The 23,682-nt window shown below is 49.7% G+C and overlaps 2 pseudogenes; one reads left to right on the plus strand and one right to left on the minus strand.

The window, feature by feature from the left end:
- LOC120747696 (zinc finger protein 850-like) overlaps positions 1-23,682 on the minus strand; it is a 57,772-nt pseudogene that overhangs the window by 29,137 nt on the left and 4,953 nt on the right.
- LOC120747697 (zinc finger protein 239-like) lies at positions 4,954-6,117 on the plus strand (annotated as a pseudogene).

Raw genomic sequence — 23,682 nt, forward strand, 5'->3', positions numbered from 1 at the left:
CCCTCAAGAGCTGCTCCTGCTCCAGGCCCAGGGCCCATCCCAAAGCTGGGGCAGCCAGAAAGCTGTGCCCATTTCTGTTCATTCCTGACATGATGAGGATGGATCCTCAGCCCCTTGGAGGTTGCCGATGAATTTTACTGCTACAGAGGCCTCTTCTTTCTTGAGCTCTTCATTTCAGGAATTCAGTGACAAAGGCTAATGAATATTTGTTCAAAACACCCTAATAATAAAAGCCCCTGGAGATGATTTCAGTTTTCAATTCTTCTGTGGTTAATTAGACAGATTTCAGAAGCGTATTCAAAGTGGATATACTATATAGAAAACAATGCAGAGAGAACTGTTTTGTCCTGTTTTCTTTTCCTCACTATCGATTGACATCAGCAATGTCGGATTCATCTTGACCCCCATCACCTTCTGCTGCAGTCTGAACAGATATGAAAATCAAGATCCTTCATGGTTGTCAATCAATCAGACTTTGTCCCCAACTCCTCCCCACCATTTCCCTCATCCAACCCCTGGCACTCCTGTGGATCAGGAACAGTGTGGGCAGCAGGAGCAGGGCAGTGATTGCTCCCCTGTTCTCTGTACTGGTTGGGCAGCACCTCGAGTGCTGTGTCCAGTTCTGGGCCCCCAATTTAGGAAGGACATGGAGGGGCTGGAGCGTGTCCAGAGAAGGGCAACAAGGCTGATGAGGGGTCAGGAGCACAAGTCCTGTGAGGAGCAGCTGAGGGAGCTGGGGTTGTTTATCCTGGAGAAGAGGAGGCTCAGAGGAGACAAGGCAGTGTCAGGGCACAGGTTGGACTTGATGATGTCCAAGGTCTTTTCCAGCCTTGCTGATGCTGTGATTCTCTGAAACCACCCTTGGAGAAGTTCCAGGATGAGCCCTGGGCCTCATCTTCAGAAGGTCCAGCAGCCAAGGTCCCTCAGGTTCTCCTTACAGCCCCAATGATGGGATCAGGACCAGACCCTCATGTTCTTCAGTCCCACCTCACATCATTGCCAGGGGCAGAGAAAGGAACAGGTGACTTCTCCGCATGGGTCACCAGGGCCCTTCCCAAATGGCAATGGCCCATTACCAGAAGATATCTCCCTGGAGGGAGGATGGGTCCTGGAAGAGATCAAGAACACTGCCCCATTTGGTTTTACACAGCTGGCCCATTAAGAGAAGATCCCCCTGAGAGATATGATGGATGGGTCATAGAAGAGATAAAAAAACTGCCCTCCTGGTGTTCACAGATGGTAATAGAATACATTTTTTTGGTTAAATCTTGCATTGTAAGACAGGGCTTGAGGCTCCTTGCCCAGGAGCTCTCAGGAATTCCAAAAGGCTACTGAGATAACAACAGGACTAAAAATAAGAACCAAGAGCCTGAGAAATTGTTTACAAACAACGCAAAATTTAGAGGACACACAACATGATGATGGACGCTTGACCAATTAGGTGTCCTGAAAAATGTGTGCCTGCCTTGTGAACAAGTGGCTTAGCCAATTGAGAGGCACCTGTAAGTGTGGACTGTACTGCTAGAATCTATAACTGGAGTTCAATGTAAACAACAAATGGTTTCTGCTAACACCATATTGATTCTCCTATTCTGTTGCCCAGTGTTTCCCCTGTACTGGAGAGGCTCTGCAGGACTGACAGGATGGGCTTTGGAGCTGTGAGGAGAAGCTGAGGGACCTGGGCTGCTGGAGCTTCTGGAGAGGAGGCCCAGGGCTCATCCTGCAACTGCTGCAAGGGTGGTTTCAGAGAATCACAGAATCAGCAAGGTTGAAAAAGACCTTGGACATCATCAAGTCCAACCTGTGCCCTGACACTGCCTTGTCTCTCTTGAGACTCCTTTTCTCCAGGATAAACAACTGACAGGCTGGGGACAGAGTGGCTGGACAGCAGCCAGGCAGAAAGGGACCTGGGGGGACGGATGGACAGCAGGCTGGACATGAGCCAGCAGTGTGCCCAGGTGGCCAAGAAGGCCAATGGCTCCTGGCCTGGATCAGGAACAGTGTGGCCATCAGGACCAGGACAGTGATTCTTCCCCTGTGCTCAGCACTACTTGGGCAGCACCTTGAGTGCTGTGTCCAGTTCTGGGCCCCCAATTTAGGAAGGACATGGAGGGGCTGGAGTGTGTCCAGAGAACAGCAACAAGGCTGGTGAGGGGTCTCGAAGACAAGTCCTGTGAGGAGTGTTTGAGGGAGCTGGGGTTGTTTATCCTGGAGAAGAGGAGGCTCAAGGGAGACAAGGCAGTGCCAGGGCACAGGTTGGACTTGATGATGTCCAAGGTCTTTTCCAACCTTGGTGATTCTGTGTTTCTCCACAACCACTCTTGGAGACGTTGCAGGATGAGCCCTCCTCTTCAGAAGGTCCAGCAGCCCAGGTCCCTCAGCTTCTCCAGTCAGACCCAAAAGAAACCCTGGCTCTGAGCAATAAGATCTGCAGCGGCACAGGAAACTCACAGCTCATGGGAACAAACTTTCTGGCTGACTTCAGAGGCCACCACAAACCTGAGTGGTTTCCCTGCTGTCCCAAGCCCTGCCTGGCCCCAGGGGCTGATGGCATTTGTGCTCCCTCAGGTTCATCTCCCCACACCAACACCATGGGGGTGCTCATGCCTGCTCTGGGCAGTGCAAACAGGGGCTCCTGAGCCAGTGCTGCCGTGTCTGTGCCTGCAAGGATGCGGCACCTGTGTGAGCTGGGGGAGAGGCCAGGGCTGCAGAGGGGGGATGTTGTTGGCAGGTGCATGAGGACGCTCTGGGACGCTGCCCTGGGGTGTCCAGCACAGTGGGGATGGATCAGCCCCTGCTCTGCTGCTCCTTCCCGTCTCCCCCAGGCACCTTGCAGAGCCCCAGCCATGCTGTTTGCCCCCAGCCTGCCCACGGCCACCCTGGGGCTGCTCACGGGGCTTTTCTCTGCTGAGCATTGGCCTGGGCGTGTTCTGGAGAGAGCCTGGGCAAGGAGCCTGGAGCCCCCAGGCCCTGCCCTGAGGCGTCAGCGCTGCCCCAGCAGTGCCCATGGCCTGTCCCTGCTGCAGCCCCGGCACTGCCACCCCCAGCACTGTGCCCGGCCCCGAGAGCACTCAGGCCCTACAGCAACACCAGGGCCAGGAGGGCAGCGGGGCAGGGGCACGGGAGCAGCACTGGCAACACCAAGTGCTGCTGCTCCTGGGCACAGCTGCTGTGCCAGCACTGATCTGCCCCCAGCTCTGCACACAGACATTGCTGCTGCAGCTCCAGAGAAGGGAACAAAAGGAAGATCTCTGCAGGAAACTTGGCTGGGAGATCTTTTAATTCCTTTAAAGCCACCAAGAGTGCATCCCCGCATTGACACAGTCTGTGCCCACAGCAGAAGTGGAGAGAAACAGAATGAGAAATGGTACTGCAGAGGGGAGATGTTGTTGGCAGGTGCATGAGGACGCTCTGGGACGCTGCCCTGGGGTGTCCAACACAGTGGGGATGGATCAGCCCCTGCTCTGCTGCTCCTTCCCGTCTCCCCCAGGCACCTTGCAGAGCCCCAGCCATGCTGTTTGCCCCCAGCCTGCCCACAGCCACCCTGGGGCTGCTCACGGGGCTTTTCTCTACTGAGCATTGGCCTGGGCGTGTTCTGGAGAGAGCCTGGGCAAGGAGCCTCAAGCCCTGTCTTGCAATGCAAGATGTAACCAAAAAAATGTATTCTATTACCATCTGTTAAAACTAGGAGGGCAGGTTGTTTATCTCTTCCATGACCCATCCCTCAAATCTCTGAGGGGGATCTTCTCTTAATGGGCCAGCTGTTAAAACCAAATGGGGCAGTGTTCTTTATCTCTTCCATGACCCATCCTCCCTCCAGGGAGATATCTTCTGTTAATGGGCCATTGAGTCTCACTGCATGACTGATAAAATTACATCATCCCATTGTGAGATGCTCCACCCAGAGGGAGGAGCCAAGCATTCCCACCTGGATATAATCTGAGATTTAAAGCACCAGCAGCAGCCTGGTTTCCACTGGATTCCCAGAGGAAGACCAGACCCATCTACACCACCACTGGACCTTCAGAGGAAAACTACACCCTTCTACAAGATCATTGCTTCAACAAAACCACATCTGTCACTCCAGGAGGATTGCAGCCACAATTTGATTGTACTGCAAGCAACACCCTGGCTACCCGGGTGTCAGGTTGGATCCTGAGCCTTATTTTTTTGGCTTTGTTGGTGGTGTCTTTTCTTACTACTGCATTTTTAGTTTAATTTTCCTACTGAAGAACTCATATTCCTATTGCCATATTTTTGCTTGAGAGCCCATTAATTTCAATATTATAATTCCAAGAGAGGGGGTTTGTATTTTCCATTTCAAGGGAGGCTCCTGCCTTCCGTAGCAAACCCCTGTCTTACCAGCCCAAGAGAGGGAGCTCGGCTCAGATAACCTGAGGGGTCCCTGGGCTGGGTTTTTTTTGGGTGGGGATGTTTGGAGAATGAAGAACTCCAAAGCTGGGTGGAAAATGGCCCTTGGGGTGACATTGGGGAGTCCCAGTGGCGGCTGCTGGCAGATGCAGCCTGGAGGAGCAGAGCCCTGTGTCCCCCAGGACCCCAGAGAGGGGGGAGAACTGCAATTTGCAGGACCCTCAACAGCTTGGAGAGGGGCAGGGGGGACTCCTTGGACCTCCTGCACCCCAAAGCCGAGAATAAGGGGAGAAGGGACCCTGGGACCCCAAAGCCCCCAGCATCCATAAATGGAAAATGGAAAAGCGGGGAGCTTTTCAGATTCCTGGGATTCTCAGCAGCCTGGGGAGGGCAGGGAGACCAGAGACAGGAAACTCCAGAAAGGAATTTTCAGGGCTGCTCTTGGTGTTTGATAGGCTGTTAGGGACTCCAGATGTCTGGTGACTTGTAGAGATGGACTTGAGCAGAGGGACATTCAAACTCAACATACTCATCCCTTGTTTTTGCCCAAACCAGGATTTCCCATTCCCAAACCTTGGCTGGATGGAGGAGAAGGCTGTGAGGAAGAGGAAGATGCCCCAGGACAGCCAGACAGGTGAGGAGGAAGTCAGTGCCCCTTTCCCCCTCTCTCCTGCTCCATCTCCCAGCCCAGCATGGCCCCCGGCTGCAGGACAACCCCGCTGCCGACGCCGTCCTGCCAGGGATTTGTTGGGGGGATCTCCTTCCCCTTCCCTCTGGCATGGAGGCAAATCCCATCCTGTCCTTGTCCTTCCTCCCCCAGACAAGGAGCTGAGGATGGAGACCAGGGAGGACAAATCCCTGCAGCAGAACCTCGTGAAAGAGGCCGTTTTGAGCAGCTCCATAGCACAGGAAGCCAACAGGGAGAAAAAGCGCCAGAGATCCTACAGGAGGAAGGACTCCAAACCCATCCCAGGGTGCAACAAGGAGGAAAGTCCCACCCTGTGCCAGGAAGGTGGACAGAGCTTCAGCCAGAGCAACACCACTGTCCAGCACCAGATCATCCACACTGGGGGGAGACCCTATGAGTGTCCCGAGTGTGGGAAGAGGTTTCAGACCAGCTCCAATCTCCTCAAACACCAGCGGATTCACACAGAGGAGAGGCCCTTCCTGCTGCCCCAACTGCAGGAAGGGCTTCAAGCACAACTCACACCTCATCACCCACCAGTGCACAACCACACTGGGGAGAGGCCCTACGAGTGTGGGGAATGTGGGATGAGCTTCAGCCGCAGGTCCAGCCTGATCTGCCACCAGAGGATCCACACCAGGGAACAGCCCTATGAGTGTGAGCAGTGTGGGAAGAGCTTCAGCCAGCGCTCCAACCTGATCCGCCACCAGAATATCCACGCTGAGGAAAGGCCATGCAAGTGTGGAGAATGTGGGAAAGGCTTCAACTGTAGCTCCCAGCTGATCATCCACCAAATGATCCACACCAGGGAGAGGTCCTACGAGTGTCCTGAGTGTGGGAAGGGGTTTCTGACCAGCTCAGATCTCCTTGTGCACCAGCGGATTCACACAGAGGAGAGGCCCTTCCGCTGCCCCAACTGCAGGAAGAGCTTCAAGCACAATTCCCACCTCATCACCCACCGGCGCATCCACACAGGGGAGAGGCCCCACGAGTGTCCCCAGTGTGGGAAGAGCTTCACCCAGAAGTCTCACCTGAGCTAACACCAACGGAGGCACCAGTAAGGGAAACCCTGGCGTGTACCCCGAGTGCAGGCAGTGTTTTGTGTGAGTCTCCAACTTCATCCCCCATCTGAGGACCCACATTGGGAAGAGTCCTTGTGACCCACATTTCCCGTGACCCATGCTGAGGAGTGACCTTTCCCTTTCTCTGCCCCTGGAAATGATGTGAGGTGGTTCTGGCCGTGGTTCTGACATTGTATTTGATCCCATCTCAGGTCAATTTCCAGGGCCAGGAAAGGGACTCTCTCTTCCCCAAGGACAAAGATGTCCTTCCCCAGCAGGAGGAAATACGTGGCTGGGAAGAGCCATTCTGTGTTGTTGTAGTTGTCCCTGTATATAGTTTGTCTTCTCCCTTCTGTTCCAAGTTGTTCCATATCTTGTTGCTATTACCAGTAAATTGTCCTTATCCCACCCTTGAATCATTGCCTTTTGTGCTTTCCATGGGAGGCTGGAGGGCAGCAAGCGGCAATAGGGTTTTTGCAGGAGCTCAAAATTGAGGAATCCCATTCCGAAACCCTGGCCCATGGAAACCGAGCATCCCAGCTGGTCCCAGCCCTGGTTGCCCTGGCAGCAGCCTTGGGAGCGGGTCCCTGGCTGGGGGCTGTGGGAACCTCTTCACTCTGGTGCCCAGGGACAGGACTGGAGGGAAGGGCTGGAGCTGAGTCGGGGCAGGTTTAGGTTGGATGTCAGGAAAAGGTTTTTCCCCCAGAGGCTGCTGGGGCACTGAACAGGCTCCCAGGGAAGGGTCACAGCTCCAGGGCTCTGGGAGCTGCAGCAGCGTTTGGACACCGCTGCCAGGCCCAGGCTGGGATTGTTGGGGTGTCCTGTGCAGGGCCAGGAGCTGGACTCGAGGATCCTGATGGGTCCCTCCCAACTCAGCCAATTCTGTGCTTCTGGGATCCCATGGCCCTGGGAATGGGGCTGCAAATGGTTGCCATGGCAACGGGCTCTGGCTCCAGGCCTGAGCTGGTGTCCATGGAACCACCCCTGGCATGGGATCTGCATGGAGCTGCCAAGGGACCGACCATAGCAACAGGGGCTGGGGATGGTTGCCATGGAAACTGACCATAGCAACAGGGGCTGGTGATGGTTGCCATGGAAACTGACCATAGCAACAGGGGCTGGTGATGGTTGTCTTGGAAACTGACCATAGCAACAGGGGCTGGTGATGGTTGCCATGGAAACTGACGATAGCAACCGGGGCTGGTGATGGTTGCCTGCTAAGGAACCGAGTTGTCACAGGCCCTCAGAGGGGTTCCATGGGGACTTTCCAAGAGTCTCCAGGCTGTTCCAGAGCTGGAATGTCACAGGCAGAGACAGGGGCTCCATGGAGACCTCCCAGGGGTTTCTGGGGATGGTCAAGAGCCCTGTGGTCAGAGGCAGTCACAGCCATTCCTTGGTGACATCCCAGAGGACCTTGGGCTGCAAAGGCATCGATCTGTCACAGGCATTCACAGGGGCTCCACGGTGACATCACAGGAGTCCCCAGGCTGCCAAAGAGCCGGGATGTCCCAGACACTCACAGGGGTTCCTGTCATGGGCAGAGTGGGAGCTTCAAGCAAATGATGTGCGGAGAGAAGACTCTATAACTCACAGAGTGGTTATGAGAGTAGGTATGAATTTATTCAGCGCTGAGGTGCATGGGGATAACTCCTCAAGGACATGCACACCTGGGAGCTTTGTTTCTCCCTTTTTATCTCTACAAACTAGGGTTATACGATACACCTAATACATATTTATTTCCTAACCCCGCCTGTCCCCGCTTAGTATTAAAATTAGTTCCACGCCTATTTGAGGCTGCGCACTGCTCCTTATTGATCACTCCGGTGGTCGTCGGGGGTCTTTGGGGATGAAGCACATAGTCATCCTCTGAGTTGAACTTTTCACCTCGTCTCCTTGCGCATGCTCTTTTGTTCTTTTGGTCATCTTCCAAACTCCTATATCATGTTTCCCTGTTTTGGGGCCCAAAGAACAAGTAGATAAGCAGTACCAGGTGAGCATAGCAGTGACCAGAGCCCTAAAGGAGGAATTTAGAAGACCCATTGGGGCCAGAGAGAGAAGACTGATCTGCTGGGGGAATTGAAACTAATATGTAACAGACTGGTGCTTTTAAGGAACAGTTCTCTGTTAACATAGTGTGCTCTTGGCCCAATGCCAGGCACCCTTGCTTTATTTTCTCTGTCTCAGTCCCCCTTCTCTAGAAAATCAGTAAATTCTTTTACTTAGCAATACTGATGCCTTTTCCTTTCGTAATCTACCTCCGCAGCCCGCCCATCTCGATACGTATCCCTCATTGCATTACCATAGGCTGCTGCTAGGGAAGTCAGTGCCGCTATCCGTTTTAACATTCTCCAATTCCAAACAAGCATTGCAATTGATAGCACCAGGCTTATACCTACTAATGTCAGTATGACAATGATGGGGTGGCAAAGTATGTTCAAAATCCCAGTTGCAGTCGGCAACCATCCAAAGAGTGCATCCCACCAGTGGTGATTTGTATCTCGGTTTACCCTTTGTAATACTTTGCTTATTTCTTTTACATCATGATAGACAGTAACCAGAGTTTTCTGCCCCTTTTTCTGTATCTCTTTCATGATTTCTGTCAGGTCTTGGTGGTTCATTAGTTGTCTTACTAATGTAAGGTTCATTCCAATGGGTGCTGGTGATAATTTCTGGTACATTGTGTAATTGGATCTTATCAACTGGTGGGATGTAACCGGTGCTAAATATGAAAAATCACACCCTACAATTGTAACAAAATTACAAATACAAAAATTGGAATAGTTCCTAGTAGTCAAGGTTACATTGTTATCATCTATTTCTACAGAAACACATGCAGTTCTTAAACATACACAGCCTAGGCCAATATATACAAGCATAGTCTTTTGACTAGTATCTGGATGAATCTCAAAGTGGCAAATGTTTTGCTCAGTGTCTAGGCATATATCTTGTGCATCAATCATGTCATTCTCACAGATGAACCCTTGTTGTTCCCGGGTAACACACGATTCCAAATTCACAGTTTGCCACTTTTCATTCATTATCCGGGCCCATGCTCTATGTTCTGAGGGGTAGAGCACTGTTTTTTCATGATTTAATTCTAATGCAATAATAGGGTGGATATTATAAATTGTGGCATTGCGTATAGTCAGTACAAAAGTAGTAGCTATTTCGGTGGTAGGGTCATAGGTAAAATTTACCAGAGTCCACCAAGACTGAAGTTTTCTTTCTAGGTTGTTTGCATTGTCCCAGACAATTTTCCGAATTTCAATTGGAAAAGTACCTTCATTTCCCTCCCTTATTACTAGAGCAACTATTGATTGTATCCATAATTGTGCCTGTATGCAGCTGAGGGCGAACGACACATTGTTTTGGGCTATATTTAGTGCGCTTATTATTAGCTTATGGTCCTGGTCCTCAGCTTCTTTCCACTTTGGTAGTATTTTGGAAATCTCCCATTGGTTAGTTCCTAGTGCTAATAAAGAGGATTGTAGCGGTTGTCTTAGTTTTATCAAATCATTTGTGGCAGTGGCTAATTTGTTCATTAATATTTCTGAATCAATTCCATTTAAGACCCCCAATCCTGTTCCTAATATTCCGGTTAAATCTCTTCTCATTCTGCCCCTGAAGTGTACTTGCTTTTGTAACCATGTTGTCCAGCCCTCGGATGATGTCCTTAGAAAAGAGGAACAGGCTGGCTGAATCTCAGAAATGTTTGTTTGCATTAGTACTTCAATACGCTTAAGAGACCACTCTGGATTAAATAACAGTTGTTGTTGCCCCGTATTCCTTATTACATATGGGCCAATTTCATAAATTTTATGTTCAATTTTAGGTGGTGTGGTCTGAGCTTGGGTTACAGTTGACTTGGTTGTTGCAATAGGTGTAGTTGTTATTTTAAATTTAAATGAGAGCCCTTTATTACCACGACCCCAAAGGCAGATCACATCCACCGTCTGTACTAACATAAAATTATACCAACAGTCCGATTTACTTAGACAATCACAAATTTCCCGGTGATAATCTGCAGGAGAAGTCGAGACACTAATTTGAATTGCCTTTTCATGGTTAGTCCCGTTAATCATTCGGCATCCTACTCTGACTACCTCCCCTATAGTCCCTTGAAGGGTCCACAGCTTTTGTTTCTGCCATTCTTGCCTTTCATATATCTGGTTTTCATGCATAACCACAGTTGATAGGTTTAAATCCTTTATATCAGAATGATTTCCCATGGATCCAGTATACTGAATGAAAGCTTGGGACCAAGGCCATTCAGCATTTTTCTGGTTAGAGATGCTTTCCAATTCTTGGGTTGCACTTATAGCTACAGGCAAAACAAACAAAACAATTCTATTGATTGGATTCCTGTATGCTAAATTATGGAATATTCTCAACCACAATGTATTCATTATGCCCAAGTAAGTTTTAATTTCAGTTCATTGTCACCCAGGGTTACTTTCCAAGGAGTTTCTGGAGCCTTCTTCACTCGAGAATGGTGAATCCAGGCGCTCTGTTCCTTGATTTTAACTGTGGTGAAGGTGGTGAGAAGCACCTGGAATGCTCCTTCCCACTGTGGCTCCAAAGTTTTTTCTGCAAGAGACTTAACATATACATAATCTCCAGGATGTATGTCATGCACTGGCCCATCCAGCCCTCTGCTCCGAGTTCCAGCCACGTGCTTCTCCATTGCTTTGAGCTGTTTGCCTAAGGCTATCATATAGGCAGTCAGCCTCTCCTCCCCTGCTTGGGTGGACAACCCCTTTTGCACGCCGTATGTACTCCCATAAAGCATTTCAAGGGACTGAATTTTTCCTTTATCTAGGCTTGGTTCGGATCCGCAGCAATGCCAGTGGGAGAGATTGAGGCCAGGGTAAATTAGCTTCTTGTCCCAGCCTAACAATTTGCTGCTTTATTAAATGGTTCATTTTTTCCACTTGGCCACTTGATTGGGGGCAATAAGGGGTATGGAGCTCCCAGTCTATGCCCAGGTGACGACTGATTTGCTGTACTATTTTTGAAATAAAGTGTGGCCCCCTATCTGAAGATATTGTGGCTGGAACTCCAAAGCGTGGTATTACCTCTTGTAGTAATACTTTGGTTACCTCCCGGGCTTTGGCAGTTCTGGTGGGAAAAGCCTCTGGCCACCCTGAAAAGGTATCTGTTAAAACCAGCAAGTATCGATACCCCCCTTTTCTTGGGAGTTCTGAAAAGTCAATTTGCCACTGTTGTCCAGGCCCGTGGCCTTTTCCAATTTGACCTAGTTTTGGTTTGGGAGTATTTTTGGGTTTGGTCTGGAGGCAAATATCACACTGCCGGGTTACCTGAATGACAGTAGAATATAAATTCCTGGCAGTAATCTTTTCAATTAGATAGTTATACAGGGCTTCTATTCCCCAGTGTGTTTTCTGATGCTCTTCTCTTACTAGAGACCATAACAAATGAGAAGGGATGACTATTATCCCACCTGCAGTAATAGCCCATCCCTCTTGGTTATACTTTCCTCCTTGATCCTGAATTAGTTTTCTATCTTTTCTGGGATATACTGGCTTACCTTCCAGGGAGACCTGTCCATCAGGAATTAAGGCTCCCTCGATCGTTATCTCACCTTTTGCTGCTTCTTTTGCCTCTCTGTCCGCCAGCTCTTTTCCTTCCTCCAATTCAGAGCTCACCTTCTGGTGTGCCTTGATGTGCATAATTGCTACCTGCTCAGGTAGCTGGACTGCTTCCAGTAGCCGCAATATTTCCTGAGAATGTCTGATGTTTTTCCCTTGTGAGTTTAACAGTCCCCTTTCTTTCCAAATGGCTCCATGTGCGTGTACAACTCCAAATGCATATCTCGAGTCTGTATAAATGTTTACTTTCTTTCCTTTCGCGATCTCTAGAGCACGGGTTAGAGCGATTATCTCAGCCTTTTGTGCAGAGGTATCTGTTGGCAAGGGTCCAGATTCTATTACCTCTCTGCAGGTGGTTACTGCATACCCAGCATGTCGCTTTCCACTGATGACGTAGCTGCTCCCATCAGTGAACCAGGTTTCTGCGTCATCCAAAGGGGCGTCCTTCAGATCCAGGCGGCTGGAGTAGGAGGCTTCGATGGTCTCCAAGCAGTCGTGGTGTACTGGCTCCCCTTGACTCCCACTGAGGAAAGAAGCTGGGTTGATAATGGTAATTACAACTATCTCCACATCATCTTGTTCTACCATGATGGCTTGATATTTCAGGAACCTTTGTGGGGAAAGCCAGTGCCCGCCCTTTACTTCCAGGACTGCAGACACTGTGTGAGACACAAATACAGTCATTTTCTGGCCCAGAGTGAATTTGCGTGCCTCTTGAATATTCAGCACCACAGCTGCAACAGCTCTGAGGCACCCCGGCCATCCCTTGGCTGTTGTGTTTAGTTGCTTGGAGAAGTAAGCAACTGCTCTCTGGTATGGACCCAGGTCCTGGGCCAGTATCCCCAGGGCAATTCCCTGCTTTTCATGGGAGAACAGGAAAAACGTTTTACTTACATTCGGGAGTCCGAGAGCCGGGGCTGACATTAGAGCATTCTTCAGTTGATGAAAGGCTTGCGTGGCCTCTTTTGTCCACTGGAGGTTTCTGTTCCTGTTTGTAATGAGTGCACACAGAGGTTTCACGAGCAACCCATAGCTGTGTATCCAGAGCCTACACCATCCCGTCATTCCTAAGAATGTTCGCAGTTCCTTTACCGTTTGAGGCCTCGGGGTTTGGCATATCGCTTCTTTGCGATCTTGCCCTAGGGTCCGCTGTCCCGCACTGATTTCATAACCCAGGTAGATTACCTTTTGCTTCACAACCTGGGCCTTTTTCTTCGATACCCTGTACCCCTATAGTCCCAGGAAATTTAGAAGACTTACTGTCCAGGCTACACATGCCTCTTTCGTCCAGGTAGCTATGAGGATATCGTCCACGTACTGCAGTAACTTTCCCTCTTCCGGGGGAGCCTCCCAGGATTCCAGATCTTTGGCAAGTTGCTCCCCAAACAGAGTGGGAGAGTTCTTGAAACCTTGAGGTCGAACTGACCATGTGAGCTGGGATTTGCGCCCGCTTTTAGGGTTTTCCCATTCAAATGCAAAAATTTTCTGGCTGTCCTCATGGATAGGGAGGCAAAAGAAGGCATCTTTCAAGTCTAAAACAGTAAACCAAGTTAACTCAGGTGTTAGACATGTTAACAGAGTGTATGGATTTGCTACCACAGGATAGAGGTCCTCAGTTATTTTGTTAACAGCCCTTAAATCTTGTACTATCCGGTATGATCCATCATGTTTTCGGACTGGCAAAATGGGAGTGTTGAACTCAGACAGGCACTCTTTTAACAACCCTAATTGCAAAAAGTTTTCAATTATGGGACTAATTCCTTCCCTATCTTCCTTTTTCAGGGGGTACTGTTTAATTCTAACGGGTTGTTTCCCTTCCTTAAGTTTGATTAATATAGGAAGTGCATTTTTCGCTCTCCCTGGTACATTGGAGGCCCATACTCCAGGAAACACTTGATTTATTATTTCTTCACTAATTTCCCCCTCTGTTTGAACAGCTGTCAACATTAAACTTAATGCCTCTATATACTGTTCATCATTTACCGCCAGAATGACGTCCCCATTTTTAAATTTAATGATTACTTGTAATTGTTCTAGCAAGTCTCTCCCCAAAAGGTGTCTCGGGGAGCTGGGCAGATATAGGAATTTATGAATGCCCCATTGCTTTCCAAGCTTATACTTTAATGGTTTACAAAAATATGCTTTTTCAGGTTGGCCAGTTGCTCCTATCACTGTAACATAATTCTTCCCCACAGGTGCCAAAGTCTTATTTAAGGCTGAATATGTTGCTCCTGTGTCAACCAGGAATTCTACTTCTTTCCCTTTTTCCCCCAGTTCCAATTTTATAACCAGTGGATCTTCTGGGGTGAGATCTACCGGTCCTCCTCAGTCTTCTTCCACATATGCAGTCACCTTTCCTTTCTCTCGGTTTCCCTTGTCCTGAAAGCCACCCCGCCTTTGTTCTGGGCATTGATTGTTCCAGTGACCATATTTCTTACAGATCGCACACTGGTCTCTGCTCAGCCGGGACGGGCCTTGCCTAGGTGGTCTCTGCCCATGTTTTCCCCTCTCTCTCTCACTTACAACAGCTACAAGCTTCCTCATTCCTTGTTTATATCCTTCTTCCCGGTTACTAAAGACTCTCCACGCCTCATCTAACAAAGTCTCTAAGTTCCTCCCATCTGTTCCCCGAAGCTTTTGAAGTTTACGCCTTATGTCACCTGTAGACTGCCCTAGGAATAAATTAACTAGCTGCTGTATCCCTACTTCAGACCCAGGGTCCAGTGATGTGTGATGACGCATAGCATCTCTTAATTTCTCAAGGAATTCAGATGGCGACTCAGAGGGCCCCTGTTTGATTGCATATAAGGCTGACCAATTTATTGTTTTGGGAATGGCTCTTTCCATCCCCTTTGCGATCCACTCCTGATAGCTTTCCAGTTTTTTCAATTCTGCTGTTCTGTTTGGATCCCACTGTGGGTTTTGGAGTGGGAAATAATCTTTCACATCCAGCTGTTGGGTTTTATAATAATCTTCTGCCAGATCCCCTGCCGTTTTTATGATTAATTGTTTTTCTGTCTCAGTCAGTGCATCCAATAATAATTGCATATCGCTCCAATCTGGATTGTGTTGTTTTATTATATATCGCAGACGTTTGGCTGTGTTAACTGGATCGCTGTGGTAGTTTTTAGCGACCTTTTCCCATGCTTCCAAATCGAATTGTGGAGAAGGGAACTTTAACCAATACCACTCCTCCCTCTGATCCCACTGCCTCACGCAGAGGTGCCTGTAATATGTGTGTCTGTTGTCTAGTCTGGTGTGCAATCGGGGAGGTGTCTGTATCCTCTGAGTTTACATCCTCCTCCTCATCCCTTTCTTGTCTTATGTGGGGAGGCTTAAGCAAATCATCTACCAGGTCTTGTTCCTGGGCCACAGTTTGGTAAACCTTGTCTGATTTTGTACATCTTTGCCCTATGCTACGTGCTGAACAACACCGCTTAAGCCCTCCTCTCTTAGTCTTATTCTCTTTCTCCAGGGCTAACACCAGAGGGTCAGATGGAGCCCTGATCCCACAATCCCTCTGCCATTCAGGGTGATTTCGAAGGGAGAAAAACATATCAGCATGTGACACCTCCATCCACTTGCCTTCTCTCCTGGGAAAGAGCACGAGTTGCAATAGCGTGTTATAATCCAAAGTTCCGCTAGGTGCCACCTCGCTCCATCATCCAATTTATAGAGTGGCCACCAATCTCTGCAATATCTAGTAAGATCTCTCTTGTTCTCAGTTCCCCCACGGCCAGCAATATTTTTCCCATGTGCAATGATACAACCTAGCAGACTCGCTTTGGGGATCTCTTTGCTTTGTTCAATACCCATTATCTCCTCCTTCATGTTCCATCCCGTTTTCGCCCAAACTTTTCCTCACACAATTTCAGAGTCACTTCCTAATTCTCTTCCCACACACAGCCCCAATTTGCAGGCACACAATGTGACTTCCCACACACAACCTTCAGAGTTTTAGGTTCAACGTCAACCTGATTACGATAATATTTCAGTTTACACAGGGGGAATATGCCCTGCTGGTTACTAGAGTAACAATACCAATGTTTTTCACAATCTCTACACTGTAATAATACCCATGCCAGATGCTAATGTCTTGACTCTCTGACAGCTCTAAGTCTTCCACAAGAACAGGCTATCCCATTCACCTCCCCTGGAATACTTAGGGTCTGTACTGCAGGTTATTCCCAGTCCAAGGTCACCAATCTCCCTGCAGAAGTTCTGTATATTCTTTCTAGATAGACCCATTCATTCCCTCTTTCTAGCCAATGATTCACTGGATCAATCGATTCCCAGGGATCAAGCCCAAACCACTGCTGAGGAGAGACTCCATCAATTTGTCTATCCACGGTTGGAACAAATGTTAACCACTTCCCACTCAAACATAACGCCCCTCGTTCACACTCGGGTTTGCCCCACACTGACTCCAAACACTTTGCCTTTCTCCGGCCGCCTCAGTCGCCCGAGGTCGGAAACGCGGATAGAGCTCCACAATCGCTCCGCACCTCTGGTGCGTCTCACTCACTCACTCACTCAGTGATCATACTCAATGACTCAACGTGTCCGGACTTAGCATTCACACAAAATAGCAGCAAAAGAAGGGTTCACTCGACTCACCCCCAGAGTCGCTAGCGGGCTGCTCTATCAGCTCAGTGAGACCCCTTCTCATCGGCCGCGCTATCGGCCGGGGATCGATCCCTCCCCCTCTGTGTCCGGCTTCTCCCTGGCCGGCTGCTTGCAAGCCCACCGGGACTGTGCTGTTTGTCAGATGTCTCTGCATGACTTACCAGCTGCCCCTTCCCCGATATTTAATTCATACCTTTATCCGCAAGGCCAGCAGGTCGTTGTCTGTCCCCGCGGTGAGCGAGCCGAGGTCTGGGGTCCCTCCCGGGAAGGTCCTGGGGGCGCGCCAGGGAATCCGCTCCTCGGCCGCTCCCACAGCCGGACAGAGATCCTCCTGCCTGGCTCGCCAAAATGATGTGCGGAGAGAAGACTCTATAACTCACAGAGTGGTTATGAGAGTAGGTATGAATTTATTCAGCGCTGAGGTGCATGGGGATAACTCCTCAAAGACATGCACCCCTGGGAGCTTTGTTTCTCCCTTTTTATCTCTACAAACTAGAGTTAAATGATACGCCTAATACATATATTTATTTTCTAACCCTGCCTGTCCCTGCTTCGTATTAAAATTAGTTCCATGCCTATCTGCGGCTGCGCACTGCTCCTTATTGATCACTCCGGTGGTCGTCGGGGGTCTTTGGGGATGAAGCACATAGTCATCCTCTGAGTTGAACTTTTCAACTTGTCTCCTTGCGCATGCTCTTTTGTTCTTTTGGCCATCTTCCAAACTTCTGTATCATGTTTCCCTGTTTTGGGGCCCAAAGAACGAGTAGATAAGCAGTACCAGGTGAGCATAACAGTGACCAGAGCCCTAAAGGAGGAATTTAGAAGACCCACTGGGACCAGAGAGAGAAGATTGATCTGCTGGGGGAATTGAAACTAATATGTAACAGACTGGTGCTTTTAAGGAACAGTTCTCTGTTAATATAGTGTGCTCTTGGCCCAATGCCAGGCACCCTTGCTTTATTTTCTCTGTCTCAGATGGTTAGAAAACCTCTTTTAATCAGTGTCAATGTTTCTCACCACATCTACTTAAACTGACAATAAATTAAGCTGATTTTCTCCCCACTGAGGCAGTTTTGCAATGAAGCAGCAGTGTGTCATGATGCTAAATAAGAATCTGGCATTACCTGTAATGTTCACTGCTGCAAAGTGTATCAGTACACAGCAAGGCAGACTGGGTTATCACAGTTATTCCCTCCCCTCCCCTCCTGTACATCCCATTGTCTCCTCTGCAGAAGTCACAGGCTATGAAAACAAGGCAAGGTTGCTCCCTGTTTTTCTTCTCCCACAGCACTTGTTAGGCACCATGGTTTTTCAAAGGACTGCATGTGCCTCTCCCCAGCTTGCTTCTTTCTCATTCTACAAAAGCAGAGAGCTGCAGGAGTTTCAGGCATGTGAGTGCCTGATCTCTCTTTCCCTCTGAAGGCTCTGCCTCCCAAAGCCCTGGTTCCCTGCTGTGCTTTGCCATGAGAGCCATTCAAGCCCCAAACACAAGGGCAGTGGGCTCCAACTGCAAAGCCTCTCTTTGCACTGGGATTGCTTTTACCCTGCAGCCTCCATGGGCAGGGGCTCTGTGGGAGCAGGGGCCATCCCAGCCTGACCTGGACACAGAGGCAGGAAAAGGAGCAGATCCTGCTGCCTCCTGCTCCTGCTGATCCTGGCAGCAACTCCCCTGCCAGTTCCTGCAGGGAACTGCACACCAAGGGCTTCCAGCATTGGAGTGGCTGTGAGAACTTGCTGCTTCCCAGTTCTCCACCATCCCTCTGGATTCTGGAGCATCTCAGCACCAGTGTCCCTGGCCCTTCCTTCATCCCCTTGCTGCAGCAGTCACAGTCACTGCTGCCTCCCCCTTGCTGCAGCTCCTTTGCCAAAGTGCTGCCAAAGGCAGCGGAGCTGGCTCAGGATCCCTGTTGGCTTCTGGGCTCCAGGATGACCTTCAGAGGGACCCTTGGAGCGCTTCCCAAAGAGCTGCCTGTGGCATGGGGGCTGGATTTGTCCTCCCTGGGTGGCTCTGGTTGGAGTTCTAAGCTCCATGGAGTCCCAGAGTTTTCTCAGCTGGCCTTTGCAGCGAGTTCTTGGCCAAGGTGTGGCTCTGCTGCCATCCCAAATCTGCGCTTGCCTTGCCCAGCCTGAGTGCAGGTGGGGCATGTGCTGGGCATGGCTGGAGAATTCCATGGCCAAAATCCTCCAGCATTTCCATCTGCTCATTGCTCTGGATAGCACAAATCACAAAACACCCGTCGCAGTTGACAATTTTAATTTCTTGCAGATTGTTACAGCTGCACTGCTGATCAACAAATACACAAGAATTGATTTCACGTGAAAAATGTCATTTATTACAAATTGCTATACCTACACTGACAATATAGAACTATGCCAATCTCAATTTAAGTTAAAAAAAGAAATTTATTAGATTTCTACAGCAATGCTATGTAAAAATATACAGATACCAATTTCAGTTCATGGGGTCCTCTCCTGGAGACTCAGGGCCAACATTAATATTCCCCTTGAAAGAGAAACAGAAAGAAAAGAACCCAAAGATCACTCACTATTTCCTTGGAATCACAGCAGGGATACAGTTCTTCTCCACTCCCAAAGGCCACGTAACACGGGGGCAACACTGCCCACACAGTTCACATGACACGTGTTTTAAACTCAGGATTTGGGTGGCCAAGGTGAAACTGAAGCTCTCACAAAATGACATTTGAGACAAAACATGAAGGCAGAAAAGCAGAAGACACCAAGTGAGAGGACGTGACCTCACGCTCTGACCCTGCCTTATCCCACGAGCTGGAAGAAGTCAGCCAGCAGAAAGCCAGCGGCTCTCCTTGTTGCCTTCAGTGGCAAGTCTCCCAACACTCTGCCCTTCTTTCCCACCAAACAAGGCCTGTTAGAACCTACAAAGCATCACCACAAATGCCCCTGCACCAGGCATTCTTCCCAAGGAAAACGAACAAGCAAATGTGGCCAACACAGGCTCACACCTCTCATCCTCACTGTGGGGGAAGACTTTTTCATTCCCTCTTCTTTGGGAAATCTTGCATGACCAAGAAGAATTAGATAACTAAATAAGAATGAAAAGAATGAAATTCAAGAAACCTTTGCTTCTCAGCTATGTCACAACGTTCAAAAGTTCTCAGCCCAGCCTCTTTCATTCCCATCCAATGGGGTTACCTGAGCAGAGGGAGCCTTTACAGGCAGGGAGTTCCTGATCTCCCGGATCATCTTCTCAATCTCCAGGCCAAGATCCAGCGCTGGTGATTCCTCTTGCGCAGGTGCATTCTGCGCTGAGCTGGAGGCCGTTGATGCTGCACAGCCAGCACTGCCAGCTGGAGCATGCGGGGCTGAAGTGCCCGCTGCGGCTGCAAGAACCCAAACACGTGAGTCAGGCTCCAGAATGTGGCTTTGGGACGCAGAGCTCTATTGCTGCCTTGGATCACAGATCACAGGAAGCACACAGGAAAACCAGGCAGAGAATCTTTTGACTTTCTAGGTGCCCCTTCCTAGTAGGCTTGACAATTTCTGTCTCAGAACGACAGAGCATTGTTTGAAAACACTTCAAACGGTCGCTTTTCATGACCTTTTGGAAAAGCAAGGCTAGAACTCTTCTCCTACCTGGTGGGTTGGAGGCTGGGGGCTGCTGCTCCCTGTGGAGCTGCTGGAAGCTGCAGGGCTGCATCCAGAGCAGCTCCCGGTCGAGCGGAGGCGGCTGCTCCCCATAGAGCTCCTGCATGCGGCTGCGGGGCCCCTCCCATTGGGGCGGCAGCAGCTGCTCCCCGTGGAAGCCCTGGAAGTGGCAGGGCGGGACCCGGAACAGCTCCCTCTCGGCGGGCAGCGGCCGCTCCCCGTAGAGCTCTTGGAAGCGGCTCGGCCCCTCCCGCCGGGCCGGCCCCGGCCGCTCCCGGTGCAGCAGGTGGAAGCCGCAGGGTGGGCGCCGGGCGAGCGGCGGCCGCTCCCTGGGCAGCGGCTGGAAGCGAGCGCGCCCGTGCCGCTCGTCCGGCAGCGGCCGCGGCCCGGGGAGCTGCTGGGAGCTTCTGCATGTCGGCCGCGCTCCGGTGCCTGATGCGGAGCAGGAGGTCGGGGCGGTCGCGGCGAAACCAGGGGTTCCTGTAGTGGACCCAGGCCCCGGCATCACCCGGCGCAGCCGCGCCAGCCCGGCCCGGCACCTTGCGGAAGCCGTAGCGGTAGAGCTGGCGCACGAAGCTGCGGAACTGCGTGGCTCTGAAGGCGTTCGGGGCCGGTCCCTGGGCACCGCCCGGCCTGAGCAGCTCCCGCTCGAACAGGGAGCGGTCTACGAGCAGCCCCCGGGCCTCGCTGTCCCAGCGCAGGGAGCGGACGCGGGGGTCATTCACCAGGCTCCAGAGCTTGGCGGGGAAGGTGCCGGCGCCGAGCCCGGCGGGCAGCGGCAGCTGCGCCATGGCGTCCATCGCTGCCTTGGCCACAACGCCCGGAGCGCAACGGCCGCGGCTGCGCCGGCGGCGCGCGGCCTGAGGGGGGCGCTGCGCTCGGCCCCGCGCGCGCCCGGCTCGGCCCCGCGCGCGCCCGGCTCGGCGGGGACGAGCGCTCGGAGCCGGCGTGAGTCATTGAAAACCGATACAGTCACGGACAAAGACCCTCTAACTAATTAAAGTTAGAAAGTGGTATGTTTATTCACCGGCGGGCGGCACAGGAGTCATCTCCGAAAGGCGTGGCCGCCCCGAACAAGGCTCTTTGCTCTCTATTTATTTTCCAAGACCTTACCTACAATACATATGCATAACCCCAGCACCTCCCATCCCCGCTCTGTATTAAAATGAGGCTATTAGTCCTTCATGCGTGTGCAATCCTTCTCTTGAATTGGGTCGGTGGTCTCAAATTGGGTCAGTGGTCTCAAAGGATGAAGTCAGGAGAGTCTTCATCAGGTCTCTGTGACCCTCTGGCCTTCTTCCAACCTTTAAATACTCTCCGTATAGTCTCTGTGTCATGATGCATTGCAATCAAAGATCTCTTTCTTTCTAATTTTTTTCTTCTTTTCTTTAAGCCATGGTGTTTCAATAATTGTGCAACTGAAGTTCATCTCTAAAGGCACAGGCAATATTTCTTGAACAGTAGTCAAGTTTGCCTTTATATGTTGCTGGCATACAACATGTGCCTAATAGGAAAAATCACATTCTTCCATTTTCACAAAGTTACAAATGCACAAGTTAAATGAAGTTTTCTTACACAGTTGCATTTGTAATTTTTAGCATCTGAATCAGAGACTTACAGGAGATAAAATCATAAGCTTTCCCTTGGCACTTCTATTTACCAGTCACATTCTAATGCAGTGGTGCTGCATTAGCTGTGGCTATAGTGATGGTCATAAATGCCACAACTTTCCAGGCTATACCTATTTGATTACCCATTACAATTACAAGCTTTCCTATTTTTCAAAAAGTTGTGTTATTATACTTATCATTTATTTTCCCAAGAAAGTTTTAATTTTAGTTCATTGTCATCACCCAATATAACTTTCCCAATATAAGTTTCTCAGGAGCTTTCTTCACTCGTGAGTGATGGATCCAGGTGCTTTGTTCCTTGATCTTGATTGTATTAAAGATGATGAGGAGCACTTGGAATGGTCTCTCCCACTGTGGTTCCAAAGTTTTTTCTGCAAAAGACTTAATGAATACATAATCCCCAGGCTATACATCATGTACTGGTCCATCTAGTTCTCTGGTTTGAGCCCCAGTTTTATAATTTGCTGCTTAATTTGCTGCACAATTTTGAAATAAAATATGCCCCCCCTATCTAAAAACATTGTGGCTGGGACTCCAAAGCATGGTATTATTTCTTATAAGACTGCTTTGGTTACCTCTTGCACTTTGGCAGTTCTGGGAGGGAAAGCTTCTGGCCACCCTGAAAAGGTATCTGTTAATACCAATAGGTATCAGTACCCTCTTTTCCTGGGTAGTACTGAAAAATCAATTTGCTATTGCTGCCCAGTACATATCTTTTCCCAATTTGCCCAAGCCTTGGTTTAAAAATATTCTTGGGATTAGTTTGGAGGCAAAGGCTACATTGGCAAGTCACCTAAATTACTATATTTTACAAATTTCAAGCTATGATTCTATCTTTCAAATAATTATACAAATCATCTATTCCCCAATGTGTTTTTCCATGTTCCTCTTTCACTAATGACTATAGCACGTAAGAGGGGAATACAAGTCTTCCTTTCCTTTTATCTGTAATAGCCCACCCCTCTTGTCTTTTTTTTTTTTTTTCCTGCTGTGCTTTGGCTTACCTTCAATGAAAATCTGCTCATCTGGAATTAAGGCTGCCTCAACAGTTTCAACAGTTACCTCACCTTTAGCGGTTTCTTTTGCCTTTCTGTCCACCAGCTTGTTTTATTCCTCCAATTCAGAGCTCACTTTTTGGTGTGCTTTGATATGCATGATGGCTACATTTTCAGGTAGCTGGACTCTCTCCAACAGTTTTATTATCTCTTGTGCATGTTTAATACCTCTTTTCTTGTCAATTCAACAGTCCTCTTTCTTTTCAGACGGCTCCATGAGCATGAACTACCCCAAATGCATACCTTAAGTCTGGGTAGATATTAACTTTCTTTCCTTTTGCCAGCTCTAAAGCCCGAGTTCAGGCAGTTATTGCAGCCTTCTGTGCCGAGGTGTTGGTTGGTAATGGTCCAGACTCTATGACCTCTCTGCTCATGGTAACCACATACCCAGCATGCCTTCCACTGATGACACAGCTGCTTCCATCGGTGGACCAGGTCTCAGTATTCTCTAGCAGGGTGTCCTTCAGATCCAGGCAACTGGAGCAGGTGGCTTCGATGGCCTCCAGGCACTCATGGATCACTGGTTCTCCCATACTCCCACTGAGGAAGGAAGCTGGATTCACAGTTAGTTACCACAATCTCAACATCATCTTGTTCTACCATTATGGCTTGGTACTTCAGAAACTCTGTGGGGAGAGCCAATGTCCCCCTTTCACTTTTAGGACTGCAGACACTGTGTGGGATACTGGCACGGTCATCTTCTGGCCCAGGGTGAACTTGGGTGCTTCTTGGGTGTTCCCTGCCACTGCTGCAATGGCTCTGAGGCACCCTGGCCGTTCCTTAGCTGCTGCATGCAGCTGCTCAGGCGACTGCCCTGTGACACGGGCCCAGGTTTTGTGCTGGGATTCCCAAGGCAATCCCCTGCTTCTCATGTGAAAACAAAAAGAGTGGTTTACTCATGTCTGGAAGTCCCAGGGCTGGAGCTGACATGAGGGCCTTCTTTAGCTGGTCAAAGACTCAAGTTGCTTCTTTTGGAGATCCCTGCTCCCTTCCGTGATCAGGGCATACAGAGGTTTAACA

Source organism: Hirundo rustica, unplaced genomic scaffold (assembly GCF_015227805.2).
Source record: "Hirundo rustica isolate bHirRus1 unplaced genomic scaffold, bHirRus1.pri.v3 scaffold_165_arrow_ctg1, whole genome shotgun sequence".
Classification (NCBI taxonomy): domain Eukaryota; kingdom Metazoa; phylum Chordata; class Aves; order Passeriformes; family Hirundinidae; genus Hirundo; species Hirundo rustica.